The 20,646-nt window shown below is 35.4% G+C and overlaps 1 protein-coding gene across 5 annotated transcripts in view; it reads left to right on the top strand.

Moving 5' to 3' along the window:
• The first annotated feature begins 270 nt into the window (after nucleotides 1–270).
• DTNA (dystrobrevin alpha) overlaps nucleotides 271–20,646 on the top strand; it is a 237,063-nt gene continuing 216,687 nt past the window's right edge. The window contains exons 1-3 of one of the 5 annotated variants that reach the window (XM_039333478.1): nucleotides 324–412; nucleotides 517–598; nucleotides 7,604–7,671. The gene's annotated coding sequence lies outside the window, so the exon portion shown is untranslated. Of the gene's footprint in view, nucleotides 413–441; nucleotides 599–7,603; nucleotides 7,672–12,380; nucleotides 12,408–20,646 lie in introns of those variants that run through there. The other 4 variants (XM_039333480.1, XM_039333476.1, XM_039333477.1 and 1 more) reach the window with 4 other exon arrangements.

Below are 20,646 nucleotides of genomic sequence, written 5' to 3'. Positions count from 1 at the left end.
CCTTGGCCGACTCTCCTCCCTCGCTCTGCTCCTCTGCTTTTGCAATACGTCATCCTTTTGCTCAGCTCCCCTCCTCCCATGCTCAGCTCCTCCCTGTCCCTCCGTTTCTTCCGCATCACTAGGACGCTTTTTGGGCAAAGTGAATGGATCTCCCGTGGAACTCAGGGCAATGGGCTGATGAGGGCAATGGCTTCACAGAGACTTCAGGTACTTTCTGGGCATGCGCATGAGCTTGGCACATGCTCATTGGGTTGCACGAGGTGCTTTGGGCATGTGCAGAAGCAAAATGAGTACATTCTGAAGCAGGGCAGTTTCAGCTATGACACCTGCAGCATGTGCCAGGAGCTGCAGCAGCAGCGGGAACAGCAGCAGCAGCAGCCTGTGCGCGGTACATCTTCCCCTCTTCAGAGCGGTAAGCGGCAACAGCAAGCAGTTGGATCTCTGTGCGCCCCTCCTGCTTTGTATATTGTTCAAGTGGGTGCGTGGTGACCTTACACAGTGTGCATTACCTCACAGGTAAATGTCAGCTGTTCGGTTGTGACAGAGGCAGCAGCGAGAGCAGCAGGAGAAGCCAGCAACCCACAGAGCTTTTCTGGAGGTAGCAACTCCTTCCTTCCTTATCCAGCCCTCATATTTCCCTCCATTTGATCCTTCTATCCTATTTGCCAGTCTTGTCAAGGATGCTAAAGTCTCCATTATGGATGGTGATTCCTACTGCAAAGAGAATGTAATTTAGAACTAGAAGGATGATATTGGGAGAGATAAATAATTGTTATTCAGAAATCAGCTGTATATGTAGCATTGCACCGCAGTATTGATGAGAATAGGTTGGGGGGACCTGGGGAGTGGGATAGGGGCAATTTCAGCCTGTTGCCAGTTTAGAGACGCCAGTCTCTTTCACCTGGTTTTCATGTGTGTATGTGTTTTTGTGTATGTGAGAGAGAGAGAGAGAGAGAGAGGGAGAGAGAGAGGGAGAGAGAACTTGAGAAAGAAAGAAAAATTGTAGAAGGAACTAATAACTAACCTCATTTGATTTGCTGCTGGTTCTTCTTTCCTGTGTTGCATGAAAGCTAAAGAGAGTTTCCCCTCCCCCCTTCCATAAGGCACAGTCAATAGGGAGTAATAAAAAGGGGACAAATTGGTTGAGTGATAACTTGAGATCAGCAGGTCTTGTGACAAACTAGCTTTAGAGTAGCATCAAAGGTCCTTGCTGGCATTCCGGATTTCTTTATAAAGCTTGGTAAGGCATCCAATTGTATGTGAGGAGATATGTGATACGTGTGGTGAGATGCTCAGGCAGGAATACGTACAGGCCTATGATGACATCATCTCTTGGACTTTTGCTGTACTTCAGTGTTTGGGAGATAAGAGGTAGAGCTGGGAGCGTAAGAGAAACAGCTCTGGAATTCAAAGAGAGATTCTCCCTGCAGTGTGTTCCATTTTAAAAGCTTGATAGCCTAACAGAACATTTGGGCTCAAATTTATATAACACCTGTGTGTGCAGACAGGAATGTTGAATATTGTCATTGTGGGTAGATTTATTTTTGCCTGTCATACCTTCAGTGGTGTCTATGGGCTCTGCTAGTGGGTTTAATGCAGATTCTTCTACAATTATTTGTAATGGGAAGTCTGAATTTCAGTTGAAAAAATAATTAATTCTATAAAGCTGGAAGTACATTTAACAACATCTCATTCCCTTTTCATGTGCTGAGTTTAGTAACCTGTCCATTCACAAACTTCTGCTGTTTGGAATGGAGGTTGGACCTGCTAGAGATCTTCATAAATATAGTACAAATGTTTGCAGTTCAACTAGCATTTGTAACATTTTATGCAATGTTTAAAGATCCTGGTGAGAATGAATAAATCCTAGAATTTGTCAGCAAGAAAGAGTTAAAAGACCTTTGAAAAAAATATTAAGGCTAAAAACAATGTTGGGGAGTTATCTTCTCAGAAAGTAAAATTGCAAATTCATTCTTGTTATTGGATTTTTGTTTTTAGTAAAAGCATGCAAAACATATTTAGTCTATTTTTTAATCTGTGATTTAAGACCTACACAATGCAAATCTGAGTAATCTGTGTACATGGTTGTTCTGTGCTTGAAGTTGACTTATACTTGTGATTGTAGCCTGAAGCTTTTAACTGTTTCTATTCAACAACACTGAAAGTTTCGCCCCAAACTCCCATATTTTAATAACTTTAGAAAGTTAGCACATCGTTTTTAGCATAGTTGTAGCAGAGGTATGATTATGATAGAATAATTTGGAAAAGTAATGTATTAGCATGTTGCAGGAGAGAAAAAGACCTAGATACCTGAATGGATTAATGATTATTGCTGAACAAGTTTTCAAATTTAAAAACCTATTTCATTAGAAGATTAATATTATACACATTATTTATTCTCAAAGTGAATTTTAAATAAAGTACCGATTTCTTCAGCTTTTTATTTCAGAAATCTATTGAGGGAATGGTTTAAAATTCTATTACCTATTGCTATAGAACTGGTGTTATTTTCATAGTAACATATGCTATGTTGACACAAAGCATTATGTTCCAGAAAACTATCTTAGAAGTTTTCTCTGATAGAGCAACTGGTCCTAAAATATATTTTAAAAATTATGATATTTTCCACTAAAGATTTTGTTTGTCTGCCTAAAATGGTTATAGTTCCAGTTTAACAATTCATCTTCTCCATTTCTTAAGTTTTTGGAAGCTCATTGTAAATATTTGTGTTCATCAAATATAGTCAGTAAATGCACAGAAAATAAAATAGGCTAGAGATATAGATTTCCTATTGTTTTCTGTTATGCAGCTCATTATTTTTAATAAAATGGAAATTAATTCATTTTTTACTAAAAAAGAATATGGGTCAAAAATGAATGAAATCTACCCTTTCCATTATTTTGTACATATGAATAACGAGAAATATATTGGTTAAATTTCTATTTCTGAGTAAGATGACTAGGGGTGGTAGATTTCCAGGAACAGAATTAATGTAAATGCTTTTTGCTTTTTCATTTTAATATCTGATTCTGAAATCTGATTTATAGTGCTCACAGTGTCTCATTCCTAGGGCTGTTGCATATTTTCTAAAGCAGATTTCACTGTGAGTTTTTTAATTCACTCTAGTACCAGTCCTGGAAGAGGAACTGGGACAAATGACAAATCTATATAAGAAATTCAAATATTTTTTCTTGAAGTCTTCCGAATGCTGTATTACTACTACTACTACTACTACTACTACTACTACTACTACTACTACTACTACTACTACTATTATTATTTAGAGTATGATGAGAACATGACAGAAAAGAAGTAAACTTATGATAAAGGGAAATAGGAATTGAGATGACATAATTTGACATTTTACAGTTTAGCAGACTTTGGATGCAGTGGACAAAATCTATTCTCTTCTGTGTTTCGGTAAAATCCCATTTTCCATTTTACACTTGCATAATGCCAGTTTACTCAAGTGTAAGCTTCCATATGCTTTTTAGCAAACATTTAGGACTAGCGGGCTTTCTTCCTTACCTTTACATTTACCTGTCTGCTAAATCAAGACACTACTTAATTTAGAATTGGGAACATTGTTATAGGTGAATTGAAATATTTAAGAGCAATATAATTATGACCATTAAAAGATTATGTCTGGTATGGTATTTGATGCTATTGCAAAAGATGGCTTAGGTTGATCAATAATGTTCTTGCCAAATAGGTTGTGTTAAACTAGGAATGATCTGTTATAAGGATTACCATGGTCCTTGTAAAACTTGGGGTTACTAGGTCTGTTGATTTATTGTACATCTTATAAAGAAGTATCAAGAATTGTAGATATTAATTCATACAGAAAATGTGGACTATATTTATTTTAATGGAGCTTTAGGATGCATAAAGTTGAAATGATTGTAAAATTGATCCAATTTTTACATGTGAAGTTACTTGCCTGTCTAGAACTTTGTCCATCCTATTGTAAATGTGGACTATATAACATCTATACGTAAAAGATAATAATTGTAAAAACAAAGCCATGATAAAGCCATACTTCTGGTAATAAATTTAAAATTGTCCTAAATTGTATGGATTTCAGGTGTGAAAAAATAGTCTAATTTTTTAAAAACATTTAATGTTTAAAAGACCTATATTACTTCTGTCCTTGAAATACATGAAAATGAGGCTATTGATTTATCATTTAGACTGGTGTAATTCTTTCAATTATAATTTAGCGATGTAAACGATCAATCAACAGCTCAAACCTATCAGGATTTGCTTGGGAGTAAAGTTCCTTGTGTTTACTCATAAGACAATATACATAGAATTGCTTATCTTCTATCTTCATGAAGTTACTGTTAATTTATATTGATTTCAGTTCAGTTTAATTTACTGTAGTAGATACATTTAGTGTCTACTACAGTCTTGAAGAATAGATTCCATTTGACAAATCTGAGTATCAAAATTTATTTATGGTCCAACCCCAAACACAGTAAAAGACCAATATACAGTCCTCAACTTACGACCACAACTGAGCCCAAAATTTCTATTGCTAAGCAAGACAGTTGTTAAGTGAGCTTTGCCCCATTTTACAACCTTTCTTACCACAATTGTTAGATGGATCACTGCAGTTGTTAAGTTAGTAACACAACAGTTAAGTGAATCTGGCTTCCCCATTGTCTTTGCTCGTCAGAAGGTTGCAGAAAGCAATCACATGATTCTGGGACACTGCAATTATCATAAATACATGCTAGTTGCCAAGCATCCAAATTTTGATCACGTGACCACGGGTATGCTGCAAAAGTCGTAAGTGTGAAAAAATAGTCACAAATTACTTTTTTTAGTGTCACTAAACAAATGGTTGCAAGTTGTAAGTTGAGGACCACCTGTACAATACAGTAGCAATAAAAACGAACTTTAAAAAATGTGAGTACATACTAAAGCAGTTAACAGCTAACAATTACCGGTAATAGCATGAGAAAGAAATCAGATGGTTTCTGACAGCTAAAGTTATGAATATGAATTTTGCACTCTTAGAGATTTCTGAAAAGTGGTCACCCAGGAAAAGGATGATGGCCTCCTGGTTGCAGTGGCAATTACAACTATTAACAATTGGAAGTATTAAGCTTGATCATCCTTGGATGTACAGTGGACATTTTAATAGCACATGTGAGAGAGATTGTACCTCCTAGCCTGAACAGAAACAATTTAGGCTTTTGTCTGGGTGGCTTATATATCTACCAGATGCTGTCCTAATAAGTAGTATCCTAATTTTGGCCAAATTAAATAGTCTTCTATGTGGCATATATAAGATATTAAAGAAATATCTAGAAACGGTCCAAGGAGAAGAAGTGATTTTGCTATAAAAGGGACAAGAGCCTGTGGCTCTGTCATTTTGGATGTCTAGATCCCAAATTAGTTCAGCTAGGGTTTTATCAAGTCTTAAGGCAAATAGTGCTGACAGGTTGAAACTGCAATATGCAGTCCAACCTTTCTTGCCACAGTTATTAAGTGAATCACTGCAGTTGTTAAGTTAATAACACAATAGATAAGTGAATCTGGCTTCCCCATTGACTTTGCTTGTTAGAAGTTCGCAAAAGGTGAATTCTGCACCAAAATTTTGATCACATAACCAGGGGGATGCTACAATGGTCCTAAGTGAAAAAGATGGTCATAAGTTACTTTTTTTTAGTGCCGTTGTAACTTCAAAAGGTCACTAAATGAATTGTTGTAACTCAAAGACTTTGCATACTTTGCACTGTTTGGCATTGGACTACATAAACCTTTGTCAGGCTAATGTGTTCCTTCTGTTGGACAAGAGCTCTCTTCATCCCCAGAATTCTGAATCATGAAATTTACACATCTTAAAGTTGCTGAGATTGAGAAATACAGGTAGTCCTCGACTTAAACAGCTCATTTAGTGACCATTCAAAGTTATTGAAAAAGGTATTGAAAAAAGTGACTAACGACCATTTTTCACATTTACGACCATTGCAGCAACCCCGTGGTCATGTCATAAAAATTCAGATGCTTATCAACTGACTCATGTTTAATGAGGGTTGCACTATCCTGGGGTCCTGTGATCAGATTTTGTAACCTTGAAAGAAGCAAAATCATTGGGGAAGCCAGATTCACTGAACCATGTTACTAACTTAGCAACTGCAGTGATTCACTTAACAACTGTAGCAAGAAAGGTCATAAAATGGGGCAAAATTCACTTAACAAATGTGTCACTTAGCAACATCAATTTTGGGTTCAATTGTAGTCATACGTTGAGAACTATCTGTATTAAGGTAGGTGTATTATAATACCTTTCCCATTACTAAATACTATGGCCACACTGTGGATGAAATTTCTAGATCTAGATCTAGAAACCCTACCTATCCAAAGGTGGGGCTAAATAATGAGAGTAATGGTTCACTCTCCAGTTTGACAGCATCTCTTGTAATCTCTCAACATTGTTCTTGCTGCCTAGGATTAATGTCTTTCTTATCTGTATGGCTAGAGGACTTAAAAGTGTAGCATATAAGTGAAGACTCATAGAAAGTGACAGCAAGTCTGGAGAAAGAAAATGTGCAAAGACAACAAGTTAATTGGGGAGAACAACAATGTAGAGAGAATTATGGGGAATGTTTGTCTTCTGGTAACTCACAAGCAGCCTGTTGCAGGGCTCACCAGAGCTTCAGCATCTGAATATCTATAGCTGGGGCTATAACTAAATCTCAGGTAAGTGCAGGAAGGGAAAGCTATGTTTCCCAATGCTGTTGTGCGTATGGCAGTTCCAACCTTCCATCTTCTCCTTATGACAATATGTAGAGAATGCATATTAGCAAATCAACCTGGCTTTACCAGGTAGATTGCAAAAGCATTTCCCACAAAGGAATAAACACTATGTAAAATGGGATTCCATTTCATTATCAAATGTCAGGCACAAAAAGACAAAGACCACATGTGAAGTTCCAATCAAACTGGTTTATTATGCTTTTGCACAGGAATCTACTCACCAAAGGTTAGTGCTATTTTGGTGCTAGATAAGGGTCAACAGAATTCAAGAGAGGTTGGACTTACCCTGTTTTGGCTACATAGAGACTCTAGGCTGATTCCTCTTTTGACTCCAGCCCCAGGATCTGGCATTTCTTCTCTTACATCAACTGAATACAAGCTAGTTTCCATGTGCCATGTAAAGGACAGCTATAGCTATACATTGGAAAGTGTAATGGCTCATTGGCAGTACAAATACCACATGCAAAATATTTCAGGTTCAGCTCTGCATCTCCAGATCTTCCCATGAGTAATTTGACTTTTAAAAATCCCCCTTCCGAATCCCTTCAGATCACATTAAGAAAAGCTCCTATAATAGGCTACTAGGTTTGCTGAAAAAAATTTGGATAATCAATAGATAGTAACAAAGCAATACAGAAAACACTGATCATTTATTAATAGCCAGTGATGATTTTGGTAGCCTGGGTCTGGTAGATCCTACCCTGTTTATAATTCTGAACAGCTTCTGCCAATCAGCTTCTGCAAAAAATATTGAAGACTAATGGTCTGATCCAATATTAAGCAATTTTCAATGTTTCTTTTATGAATGAACGCCACAATCCTGTTTTTATTGCAGAATTAAATCCAGGACAGGAAGTAGACTACCCAATAGCTGGAGCCAAAGAAATATCCTACATGGAACGGGTGAGTATCTCAATGACTACCTCATTTGCTACCAATAAGTAAATTGCTTATGAAAAGGTCTCCCAGTAGGAAAATTGTAGAGCACTTAGATAAGCCTAACCCAAAATAAGGTCTCCAAATATATTTGCAGAACAATTTTCAGCATTCCCAATAAATACTTTTGATCAAGTTTGATAGCATTTTTCTGTGACTGAATTTCTCTGGGCATAAGCCACCAGCGTCATTGACTGAGTTGGGCAGCCATAGTAAGCAAGTAAGTAAGTAAGTAAACAAACAAACAAAAAATGGCATTTCACACAAGTATACAATCATTACTAACCTGTCTTTCTTGTCTTTTCATAAGGAATCAATAGTTGAGAACAAAGTTACCTATCCTAATAAAAATAATGTAACCATGCATCCAAATCATCAGCAATAATGACCTGTGAGAATCCAATGATTCTCCTGGGATTTCCACCCCCACCCCATATTTTAATCCTATCAATGCTCCTTTGTTTTTCAAAAGCTGAAGTGCAACAATTGCTTGTGCTTACCATGGGTATATAAAACAATAGGAAAGGCTGTACCTGTTTCTCATCTATCACATAGCTTTCAGTGCATGCACCGAAAGATTAGCACTCAGTTCCTTGGAAATGATAGGAATTCATTCTACTTTCAATGTTGATCAATAAAAGCTCTATTTGTCTCAGTTGTGTGTCTATTATCATGACGGTTAATTTATGTTCCCTATGTTCCTTAAGGAAGGCCATTTTACACTACCTTGCAGCATGACCATGCCTAGTATGAGTCCATGTAGTTAAAAAAAAAATTCTAAATCTTGTTTTTGACAATCACCAAAGACATGTGGGTCAGGATTTACTGAGAATAATTGGTATCTATTTGATAAGAATGACCAGATTATATGCATTCTGAAGTGTGTGAAGAGCCAAAATTGGTCCCTCTGTTTGTCAATGTTTATGTGGATTCTCCCAGCCATTTCTAAGGTCAGGTGACAATTCAGCTTCAAACAAGAATTTCACTATGCAATATTATCTGGTGTTTTGCTATTTCAGGTGTTTTATAGTGCCATTTGGATTAGGGTTTCACTTTAATTTTTTTTCTCATGTCCCTCTCCCTTCAAAATGTTTATTCTTTTCATGCAATATCACTCTGGATATTATGCAATGTCTATTAGGAACATTGTTCCCACAATAAGAGTTAAATTCTTATTCTATGGAGCCCATGGGTCTCTGTTCAGACTTCTTTGAATGTGGGTTGATTGTCTTTTGAAACTGAGATATTACTTGTTTTTCTGTCTGGCACTATGGTTCATTACATACATTTGTAAACTATGATTACATACTTGAGGGATACCTGAATCTAGAGTTGTTGCATTGTATCTTTAATTTTTTAAAATCTTTTTTCCCTTCTACTTTTTTTTGCAAATGGCCTGATATACTAGCATTCACCAGAAGATGGAAGTTGATTTACGTACACTTTGGATTAAAACATAATGAAAACAAAAATGCATAAATAAACAAATAAAAGCAAAAACAGAAAGTCTATAATTCAATTTAAAAAGTTAATATTTTTTAAAATTCAAAGAGACATTTTGACTTGCAAGCTCTACAAATGAAATACCAGAACTGAAAATTCTTAATTTCTGGTGGTGAACTTTTTAATTAGTAAAGCAGAGGCATCAGAGATGGGTATTTGTTTCAGATGAAGACCATAGACTGATTCAAATTTGTAATGCACCATGGGACTTGTAGATGGTGACTGGTCTGTCCCTACCTTGTGTGATTATGCATAGAACTGTATCATTGTGCATTAATTACTACTTTGATATATGGGAAATAAGGAGATGTTGATGGAAATTGTTGCAATGGCTTTTGATCCTACCAGATTTAACTCTTATTTTTGTATTTCTTGACTGATGGAAATGCACATTTAAAATTGTATGTATTTAGGATAACCCTGGTACAATAATGATATTCTATCCATCAGCTCAATAGGTTCAGCTTCTCTTAATGTGCATTATCTGTTTCTGGTCATTTAAAGTCAGCAGCATCATAAAGACTCAAAATTGGATAGATCTTCAGATCCACAGATAATTATGAGTAGCTGTTTGAATTCTTTGAAAAATTGCAGATATTTATAGAAATGTAAAGGGGAACTTAAAGTTCAATCCAAAAATCTTTAGCATTAGTGATCATGAAGAATATGTTCTATATAGAACCTGTAACTTCTAGCTATAAAATGTTTTCAGAAATCCATTCTACAGTAAGTGAAATTTTACAGCTGATACTAAATATGTTCTGCTGTGCCTTCATGTTGTGTATCTTATGCTAATTCATTGGCCCATGTTACATTTTTTAAAAATTTTGTCCACCTCATCAGGAGGCTGTACTATGAAGGAATAGGTTTCTGATTGGATCAACTCGGGCATCAGTTTCAGTATCCAATTTATGCATGTACTAACACAGACACAGAAACAAAAGTTTAACCTTCTCTGTTATCGTGTTAGCAGTGTAATTTGGCCCCACATCTTCAGTTTTTCATCTTATATATCACTTTATTACTTTTCTTTATTGCTGCAAACTTGCCATTTTTAACTCTACTAGCAAGCTACATTTCTCTAGAGAGAATACTAGATGTGCTATAGAGCTCTGTAGTTAATATGGTCTTGAATGATGGCAACCTTGACATTATAGCAGTTAACGGTATTAATTGTATGTGTGGTAGGGAATGGAAGCATATTTCTATGACCAAGGACATTTACTTAATAAAGGGACTGCCAGAATAATGTTTGTATAATTACTTTTAATCATGTTAACATGGACATTTCTTAATAATAATTGTATGAGGGAAGTATCCACAATAAATGAAGAGTTGTCCATTTTTATTGGCTTTCCTCTTTTGTCTGTTAAAAGCTATTGGCATGACAGAAGGTGGCAGAAGAATATTTTCTCAAACCTTGATCTTCATGCTAGTTAAAAATTCATCTCTGTCATTTCTGTACAATTGCTGTTAAAAGGTCCTGGATGGACTGTTTGAATTCTAATTAATAGTATCACGATCTTGCCATCTGAAGACATCTGTATGCCACTGATTGATGGTAGTGTCAAAGCATGAATATAAGTTGAATCTTATTATTTCCCAATCTTTCCTTCAGCAGCAAATTTTTCTTTCTTTCTGCCTCTTTAGTAAACAGTGCTCATTTGGGTATTGATTGATTTCTATAGTAATCTGAAGGAAAATAATTTGTTTGAATGCTTTTATTTCTTCTGACCCAGACACAGAAGTAGAAGTCAAAAATGAGCAGAGAACCTTTGCCTCCATTCAAACCCACCTAAAAAAGGAGAAAAATGGACATGAACCTTTTTTTTTTAACCTCAGCAACTATTCTTGAATAAGCTGTCATGTAATTTTAGTCTTAGTCCTATAATCTATGCACAGGAATTGCCCAAGCAGTCAAAATATTTATGTGAAGTGGAAAGATAATCTTAGACCATGCAGGTAAATAAAGTAGGATCTGGAGTAATTCCACAACAGTGCTCCATGATTTATTTATTTGTTTGTTTGTTTTAGTATTGTATTGGTTTCAAATTCTCTAGACTACTCTACTAAGTTTAAAAGTCTATCTGAAGCAGACAAACATATTTAATTATTTTCTTTTAATGCTGGCAAATTCTAGCTCAGCTTCTTTTTTGGGGGGGAGTCTAAAATAGTGGGCACAATTAAAATGTGATGCGCCAGAAGTTTCTTGAAAATGTTCTGTAACTTGAGAGTCCTATAAGGGGCTGGTTTTAATGAGAATTAACTGATAAAAATGGAGTGTTTGCATATTTGCATGGGTACTTTATCGTATTATACAATGATTTTTAGAATGTCTACAGGCAAACCTGTTTCTTATATCCATAAAATGTAGAATGAAGTCCACATTTATTTCTTTAGATATCATTTCCATAAAGTTATGGAAGTTAGGAATTTCACATTTCCAACTGGTGCATTAATCAAGAGAATAGGTAAAGTGAGGTGCTTGGCAACAAGAAAGGGAGTCACTAAACAGAGAACTGAAACAAATTAAAACTGTATTCCCTTTGCATCTATTACTGATGTAGGTATTTCTTATACCAGGGGTAGGCAATCTTGGCTCTTTTATGACTCGTAGCTGGCTTAGGAATTCTGGGAGTTTAAGTCCACGAGTCATAAAAGAGCCAAAGTTGCCTACCCCTGCCTGGTACCACGCTGTTGCAAAGATCTGGAAATCTTTTTAAGCAATAGAAACATTAATTGCTTTGTTATTTTTGAATACTGTTTATTGAAATGTTAGAAAACCAGAGCCTCCTTTTAATGTCAAGGAATAAAAGAGCTTATTGCCATAACACTGCATCTAAAAAGCCAGCAACTCTTTCTTTCTCTAAAGCTCAAGAGAATTACAATGGCATAACTGGCAAAGAGCCACAACAAGGAGAAATGTTACTGTCATCCTAATTTTAGGTAGGAAAGAATGACTGCCATCATTTTGCATTTCTGTGGCTTTAGAAACCCCCCTTCCCCCCCATTACCGATGAATCCCCTGAAAACAGTGAAGTTATTTCTCTGCCTGTAGAAACCCAAATGAAGCCAAATGCAACATGAATGTAAAATAGTTGTTGTTGTTGTTCTTGTTATTTAATACTTTTTTCTTTCTTTTCCTTTCCTTAATACTTTTCCTTTCCTTCCAGTTGTTGGACACGCAAATGGGAATAGAGGTAGGAAAATCAACTTGATGCTTTGTTGCAAGATATAAACATACCCAAATAAATTTGCAATTCATTCTAACAAAGATAGAATAGAAAAGTATCATCTAAAAAAAATAAAGACCTGCATTTAATGATACCGGCATTGCATAACAACTTCTTTTCTCCCTTTATCCAGAGTACCTAGGAGCATATCTTTGCCTTAATTTGGCTGCAAGATGACACAAGAAGTGTTGGTTAAGTAATGCCCAAAAAGTTCAAGGCAATATCTCTCATTCTTATTTTCTTGTTTATTTGAACATTAATATTATTAAGAATTATCAGAAATAAGAACATAACTATTGCAAACAATGTATACTAAATCCAATTTGAATTCTTCCTTTTATATTTATACCTCCATTTGTATTTAAACATATTTTTCCATTTCCTCTCTTCAAATAAAATCTTTAAACCATTCCTAGTCAGCAAACTATTAAACATCACCAGAAATAGTAACTCATTTATTTTAACCTTGATCAAATTAACCAATTTTATATTATTTATTCTTTTACTCAAGAATCTTTAGATCCTTCAAACATAGTACTAACATCTGCTTTCTCATACTCTCTTTGTCCCTCTTCTCAAAATACTTAGTGTCTTTATCAAGCCCCTTTCTAGCAGAAAAAAATTATCCATGTCACTGTTCTCATTGTCTCTTCTCAGAAAATCTTTGACAGCTTCAAGAAGTCATTTTATATATCCAGTGTAGAGAAATTATCCATATCATTCTTCTGGTTTAATATTTATATCTCTTTTAAAATTATTAAATCATTATCTAGTTTCAATTGTAAATCATTATTTCCATGTCTTTCTTATAGACTATCATTTTGGAATCCATATTCAAATCAATTTCAGTTTTATTTAATCCGACTTGTTACCTTCAGTAACACTTTCTAATTTTTCTATAATAGCGAATAAACTTTCTAAGCTCATTCATTGCAGTTCACTCTTTAAGATAGTCATTGATGCATTTATTTCCTTTTCCTGCCCCAAACTTCAAAGTCATTTTATCAGTTGTTTACAAATATAAACATATATATATATTCTCATGGAAAGGATTTTTTCAATTAACTTTAAAAACTTAAATCAAGTCCCTCTGAGTCCTTAATCTATTTAAAACACTCTAAAGCCAACACTAATCATTCTTTTGCTGTATATTCAAAACAAATCTTTTTATAAAACTTTAAACCTGTAGTTTCCTTTTTTTATAAACCTTTAAACTTGTAAGTGTTCTTCAATCCTTTTTAAAGGGTTGAAGAAAACTCACCCAGTGAATTCAATAAGATCTGCTGATCTGAGGGTTCTCAATCTTTAAGAAACAGCAAAAGAAAGTAAACATAGTACAGTGATAGGTGCCTTGGGTTCAATCCGAAAACATCTGGAGCATCACTTGAACACTATCAGCATTGACAAAATCACTATCAGTCAATTGCAAAAGGCAGCTTTATTGGAACAGCTTACATCCTGCGACAATGCCTTTAATATTATTAAACAACAATAGCTACCTATCCCAGGTTCTCAAGGAGGACTCAATAGGTAAATAAAAATACCACATTCAGCCTAAACATCTTGCTTTCTATGCAGCCATAATAATAATTCCAAAGTGAACCCAAAGTCTGCATAGGCTATGTTAGTGACTAAAAGCTTAGTGAAATCATGCAACTCCCAACTGATCTCAAGCTAGCTGCAAAAATGCAGCTGACTGGAGTAATGTGGGTAATCTTCAGATCTCTCCTTTCTCTGGAGAGATTTTGGATGCCTGAATCCAGCCTTTGGTTGCTGTTTTCGGCTTCTATGTTGTCCCTCTATTCTAGGGATGTCCATTTGCCATGGTGCTTACTGAACCATCAGTCTTTTACTAATTAATATGGAGAAATGAGGTTATAGAAATTGTTTTTATAAAGAATGGGGTGTGGTATGGGATGAAGAGCTGCTTGGTTTTACTTTAAGACATAGTGATAAGTTTTTAATGTTGATTATATCTGCTAGAAATAAAAAGGGAGATACTTCTTTTTTTCTTTCTGCATGCACACACACACATACATATTAGGTAGAGTCTACTAGTTTTATCTGTGTAATATAATCTTCAATAAATTATTATAAAAATAATTTTATCAAAATATTTAATAATTAAGATTAGTAGAAGATTCCATTTCTACTGCTGTCAGATTCATAAATAAGATTAGTACAGGAAGAAATGTGAATGTTTAAGAAATGTAATTATTATAGGTTAATGTGAAACTCTTTCAAAGCCCCTCCTTGTCTTACTGTATATCTAAATTACTATATTTGGATGATGTCCGTCTAGACAATTTTTCAGGAATAATAATAGGACTGTATTTCAGAAAGGAATTATTTTGATGAATTAATACTTTGAGATATTTGAAAATGCACTTTAGAACTGTTTTGTGTACAGTTTTCCTCCCTGATGATGGTGACCAAGCTATTTGTACAGCAGGATTTCCTAAACATTTTGGCATCATATTTCCCTTTAGTGTAATCTTAAAATACACATCTACCCCCTAAAAATATGAACACCAAAATGAATGTAATGAACAATGAAAACAATACAATGAAACTTTGGGAAGGTTGATTTATTGTAAAATGCAACTAAAAGGTTTTTCACATCTCCCCTGGATTCTGTCTGCACCTCACTAAGGGAGGTACACCTCATAGTTTGTGAGACTGTTCTAGAGTGTTACTATGCACTGAAGAATTAGGAAAACTTATCATAAGGATTCATTTATATTTTTCTTAGACCTTGTATCTCTGAGGTGTGTTGTCCTCAGAGATGTTATTTTAAACTTTGTTTTTTTAAAGGGCTTTGTGGCAATTGTTGATTTTGTCAATAAAACATGTTTCAGGGTGGACTGCAAGTACTGTACTGAAATGAAGTACAATACAGACTGTCAAAGATTTGATGCTTTAACTTTATTTTTGAAATTGCATTTCTGAATTGCAATGTCTGATCACGTAGTGTAGAGTAGGGAAAAGAGACAAATATTGGCTGCTCATCAAAGTCCATCATGTTTTATTATTAGGCAGGGTGCCATCCAAACAGAAGGACATAAATGGAAGCAAGCCAACAGGACATGTATGTATATCCTGTGAGGCAACTGTGCTTGCATATTAATAATTTGGGAAATTTCATTCCACTCCAGAAAGGCTGCTGTCTGAATCAAGAGAGTGACCTTTGGGTGGAAAAACAGTGCATGTTGAATTATGGCTATCCATTGCCTTGGGATAACTGCTGTTTTGGGTGATTTGTTATTATCTACAGTGAGACAGTAATAGTTTTGCTTTCTCTTAATTCTTATGTATTCACTTTTGCTGGAATAATAAATAAAGAAAAATGTCATTCACTTAAATACATGTTATGCCTTTCACCACAATGCAAATGAGAGGCCTTTTATTCATTTTTTCCCTCTTGTGTTGTATTTAAATATGAATATAGATGCATTATTTAGGGGCTTGGCCTAAAAATATTAATAGCCAATAGACAAAATCACATGGTTTCTTCTGAGACTGAGAATGGTGTGAAGCTGACATCTAGATGAAAAGAAAAGAAATTGGTTGAACCCAAATGTAGCTGAAATAATATATAAAATAGCTAAGACATTATGCTACAAATGAAGGAGCTCTCAGTCAAAGTGTCACTTCCATCATGAAACCCCAGGATGATTTTGAGCAAAAGTCTTTTCCTCCGGAGCTAAATCTGTAAAATGAGGGATGGATCCATTTTATAAAACTGATCTCTAGAATTCCTCAATCTAGCTTTCTCAGTTCATTGGACTAAAGTTACAAAATTGTATATATGCACAGTTTTCAGAATAGTCTCAGGTGCTGCATAAATGCTAAATATTATAATAATATAATGTATACAATATATCGCTAGGGAGCACTAGAAGAATAACTGGCCTCTGGTTTAGCTCAGTAAAAAGTACTGATGATATAACCCTGAAATTTAGGAGGTATTTGTCAAACTATTAAAGTCTTAAATAATTTCAGTAGAATTTATGCAGTCTGTTTCTGTAAATCTTAAATAAAATGCAATATATGTGCACAGGGAAAAATACTGTAGCAAATATCGCCCTTTGTCTACTATAGCATTCTGCAATATGTCTACTTTGGGAGCTGATTGTAAAAAGGTGTTCCTTCAATTTGTGATGTGCTGTGAATTTTATGATGATGTTGTTGATGCTTAAATTTAAGCAAATTTAAGGGAAGATCTGGTGGGATTCTCTTTTTGCTATGCTTTTCAGAGTCCTTATTTTCTTGCCGGAGAGACTATTGCTGTATTTCAGTTACCTTTCTTGACCTGTGGTGGGATGTAGCCTTCTGGATGGTTTAGCTGAAATCATGGGAAAGGACATAATCTCTTTCAACCAGTACATTGCTGAACTTGGTGAGGGAGATTTGACTATGGATCTCTGCCTTTGAATGTACCCCATAGGTCTGAAAAGCAATTAGTAAAGATTCAGTCAAGGCTAAATAACAGTATAAATCTATTACATTCCAGCAGAAACTCATATTGAGTGTAAAAAGGTCATCTTAGTTTTGCAGCAATCCAAGCATATTTGATGCTGTGAAAACTGAGTTTGAGCCAAAGGCTTGCCAAGTTGGAGAAGACTGTCTATCTCATTTCCTCTTTCTGTCCAGCTAACTGCTATCAGTTGTATCTGATTGCAAATTCTACTATGATTTATAATTCCAAGTAAGATATTTCATTAGAATCTCTTTTAACAAATCTATTAAAGTCTCATTCTATGCCTGTTTTTTCAAGAGTACATATCATTAGTTGCAGTGGGATTTGCTTGCAACTAAGTGAACCTAAAATTGCAAATTAAATTCAACAGTACACTGCGCATCATAGATTAGTCCCCATATTAGTTAACTTCTGGATGGTATCCATTCTCCATGCTTCTGGTCTTTGGATTAGAATGCTTGTTGATTTTTGAGAGGATTAGGGCTGAATGTGCATCCACTCCCCTCTGACTACAGAAATTCCATTAATGTCAGTACATACTGTACAAGTGGGTGCGTATCTTTATTTAAGGCTCTAGTGTGAACCTTGAAAATAAAGTGGCAGCTTGGAGTTGCATCAAAATATCCTGTTTTTAAGATTGAATGATTTAACACACAGGCATAGCAGCAGTTGTCTCCCACTGATTGTTTGCAGAAGGGGGCAAGAGGGGGCAAGTTACAAAACATGCATGCAATGTATTTGCATTGCAAAGCCACAAATGTAAGGGACACATCTAGGACCATGAAGTCATGATGTATGTTTTGATGTCATTGTAATTAGCTGCAGAAGACTTTGAATGCTGTTTCTGTTTTCCTGTCCAGTAAGAAAGGTTTGAAAATGTTAGCAAACATGACTGAGAAAAATATATTTCAGTATAACTCCTAAAACTTTTATCGGAACCCAAGAGGTATGTATCCAGAACTGTGTGGAATAGCTTTCTAGCAGCAAAAAAGTTTCAGAGTTAACCGTCACTAGTTAGTTATAAGTGGTTCTCCACCATGGTTGCTAAGGAACATTTACACTTAAACTCTAGCTTGCAGGCTTGGTGCAATGGGCTGCCATTGCTGTTCTAATAAAGAAAACAATGGAGAGCAGGAGGAGGGGATGCATTTCAGTGTATACAAGAAGAAAACAAATGGATTCCTTTCAACTTTTTTGAAATAGGAGAATTGTAATTCCCATGCCTTCTCAACTCTGGCAGCTGTGCATCTCAGGGACTTTGAATTTTTATTAATTATGGTAATTCCTCCTAGCATAGATTTAGAACTTGTGAAATTGGTATTGGAATAATCAAGCATGTGTAGAGAAGGAGGCTAAACAATTCTTAGGTCTCCACTCTTCTTTTTAGGTCTCTTCTTTTTAACTCGGAAATGTCTTAAAAAGGATGAAGCCATAGAATCTTACATACAAACATATACATACATATACAATTATACACATACATGTACTGTATACTCACAGAGAGCATTATTTTTCAGATTTTAGAGATGTTTTTTGAAATACTATGTTGTGGTGTTTCAAAGTCGAAGGCAAAGATATGTACATAATATGTGGATATACTGTTTGCAGACATCAGAGGACTATAACTTGCAGATTAATTCAGCCATATGTGCAATTTCTGCATTGCATAATTATTGATAGTTTGGGTTATATGTAATGATCTCCAAAAGAGACTATCTAGCTGAAAGTAATCTAAATATGCTTGCTGTTTTTCTGTGGGGCCTAATGGAAATCAAGTATCTCCTTTGAGGACAGTTCTTGTTCTTTTAAAAATCAAATTAACTGTAGGATCTTTTTCTCCATCTATCCAATATGTGAAAAACCTGGAGGATTCTTTTTAAACATTTCAATGTTTGACAAATTTTTCTCCTGAACTGCTATTTACTCCTGCTGGAAAAGCTAGATGACTATCCACAGATTATCAGTTTATAACACACATTTTAGCTGTTGAATGAGAACTATTCTATGCCCAATAAGGATGGTCAGAGTTCTGGGGAATGAAAGGCAGGGATATAGTCAATCAGTTGGCCTGCTGACAGAGGGAACTGTGAAAAAGAAAATCCCTCTTTTTCTACAGAACAGCTTGATCTTAGACAATTACACCAATATTGCTCCTAAGTGCTAAATTTGATGATCCCATAAAACAAGGATTTCCAGTTACAAGCCCTACTGCTTATGACAAGATATGTTGTTAGCTCAAGATTAAGCTGGAATGAAGGAGGTTTATATTTACCATTTAAAGAGAAACTGCTAATGCAGTATGGGTTTAACTGTTTGTCAGGACTTAAATATCTCCTAGCTGGAACAGTCAGCAGATTGATTCCATATTCCATTAACCAGATTACTTTACACCTTATGAGTCCCGCTACCTGCATTCTGTGCCTAGAAATGTTTGTCTCCTCCACCCTAATTCCATTTTATTAGATTTGGAAGCCATAAGCCAAACTCCTGCCCTATTTGAATCACTGTTCTGCAAGCACAAGATCATATGTGTAGGATCAAATGGATGATCCTGAGAGGAGGTCTTCTTTCATCCTTCCCCTTTCCTTGGAAATGAAGAAAACTGACCAGCTGTATATTTTTTCTCCTTTGAGGGAAGACGTCTTGCAGCTCTGTCATGACAGTTGGCCAGTTGGATATCACTGAGTTTTTGAAACAATCCATCTGCTGCTCTGGACTTTTAGTGTTTCATGTCAGAATAGACATCAAAGCCAAAGTTTCATCTTGTCACATGTTCCCATGACAGATCTCTAACTGCCAACCAATCAGACTACTATATTCTATCCCATCACTGCAAGAGATATATTTTTATTATTGGCAGGGACCCAGATGCTATTATAAATTTGTTAGTTGTTTATTTTCATTGACTTAGTATATAAAATATAAAAAAAGAAAAGAACATGAAGCAAAATTAAAGCAATACAACAATAGCAAAAAGAAAACCCCACAAAGTTCCTTCTCTAAGAGCAATTTGATATGGGGGGAATGAGAGATGCTGCTTAGGGGGTGATCAGATAAAAGGGGAAGGACCCCATAGCTGAATAATAGGCAAAGAAAGAAATTTAGGAAGGATCTGCCCTAATTTATCAAGCAATAAAAAAGGAGATTTCTACTTTCAATCTGCAGGTTACATTAACATAATCTTGCAACTCTGAAACTGCCAGATATCAGAATACAAGTACATAAGGTCAGAATTTGCTTCATGATGTAACTGTGTGTGTGGGGGGGGGGGAGATGTCTCAGCAGCAGAGGAAGAGGGTGTGGAAGCTGGCAAGTCTAGAAATCAAAATGCAGATCAGATGGTTATGAAAACAGTGGTGCAGATCAACATTTGCAGCTTTTCTGATGATGAAATCATTAACTGAAGCTGAAAATCACACCCATTGATGTTGGTGAATTGACAATTACTGTGCCACAACTAGATGTGCTTTTGTTTCAGTACATCACCAAATTTATAGAAGAAGCAGAAAAGCCATGGTGCTGAGAAGGTACTTGTTCTTGATTACTGGGATATCTTAGTCTGAAAAAACCCCAGCAACATAATGAGGAAACAAACCTTTTGTTTCCTCATAAAGGTTCAAGGAGCTGAAACTAGGTCTTTGCAAAGTGAGTGCAACCTGCTAGAGTGTTTTATTTCAGTTGGGAAAGATAATGTGATCGGTCTTATAAAGCATCAAGGCCAATACA

This window comes from Crotalus tigris, unplaced genomic scaffold (genome assembly GCF_016545835.1).
Source record: "Crotalus tigris isolate CLP2741 ecotype Arizona unplaced genomic scaffold, ASM1654583v1 scf7180000024506.7606697, whole genome shotgun sequence".
Taxonomy (NCBI): domain Eukaryota; kingdom Metazoa; phylum Chordata; class Lepidosauria; order Squamata; family Viperidae; genus Crotalus; species Crotalus tigris.
This window is presented reverse-complemented; position numbering and strand designations above follow the sequence as displayed.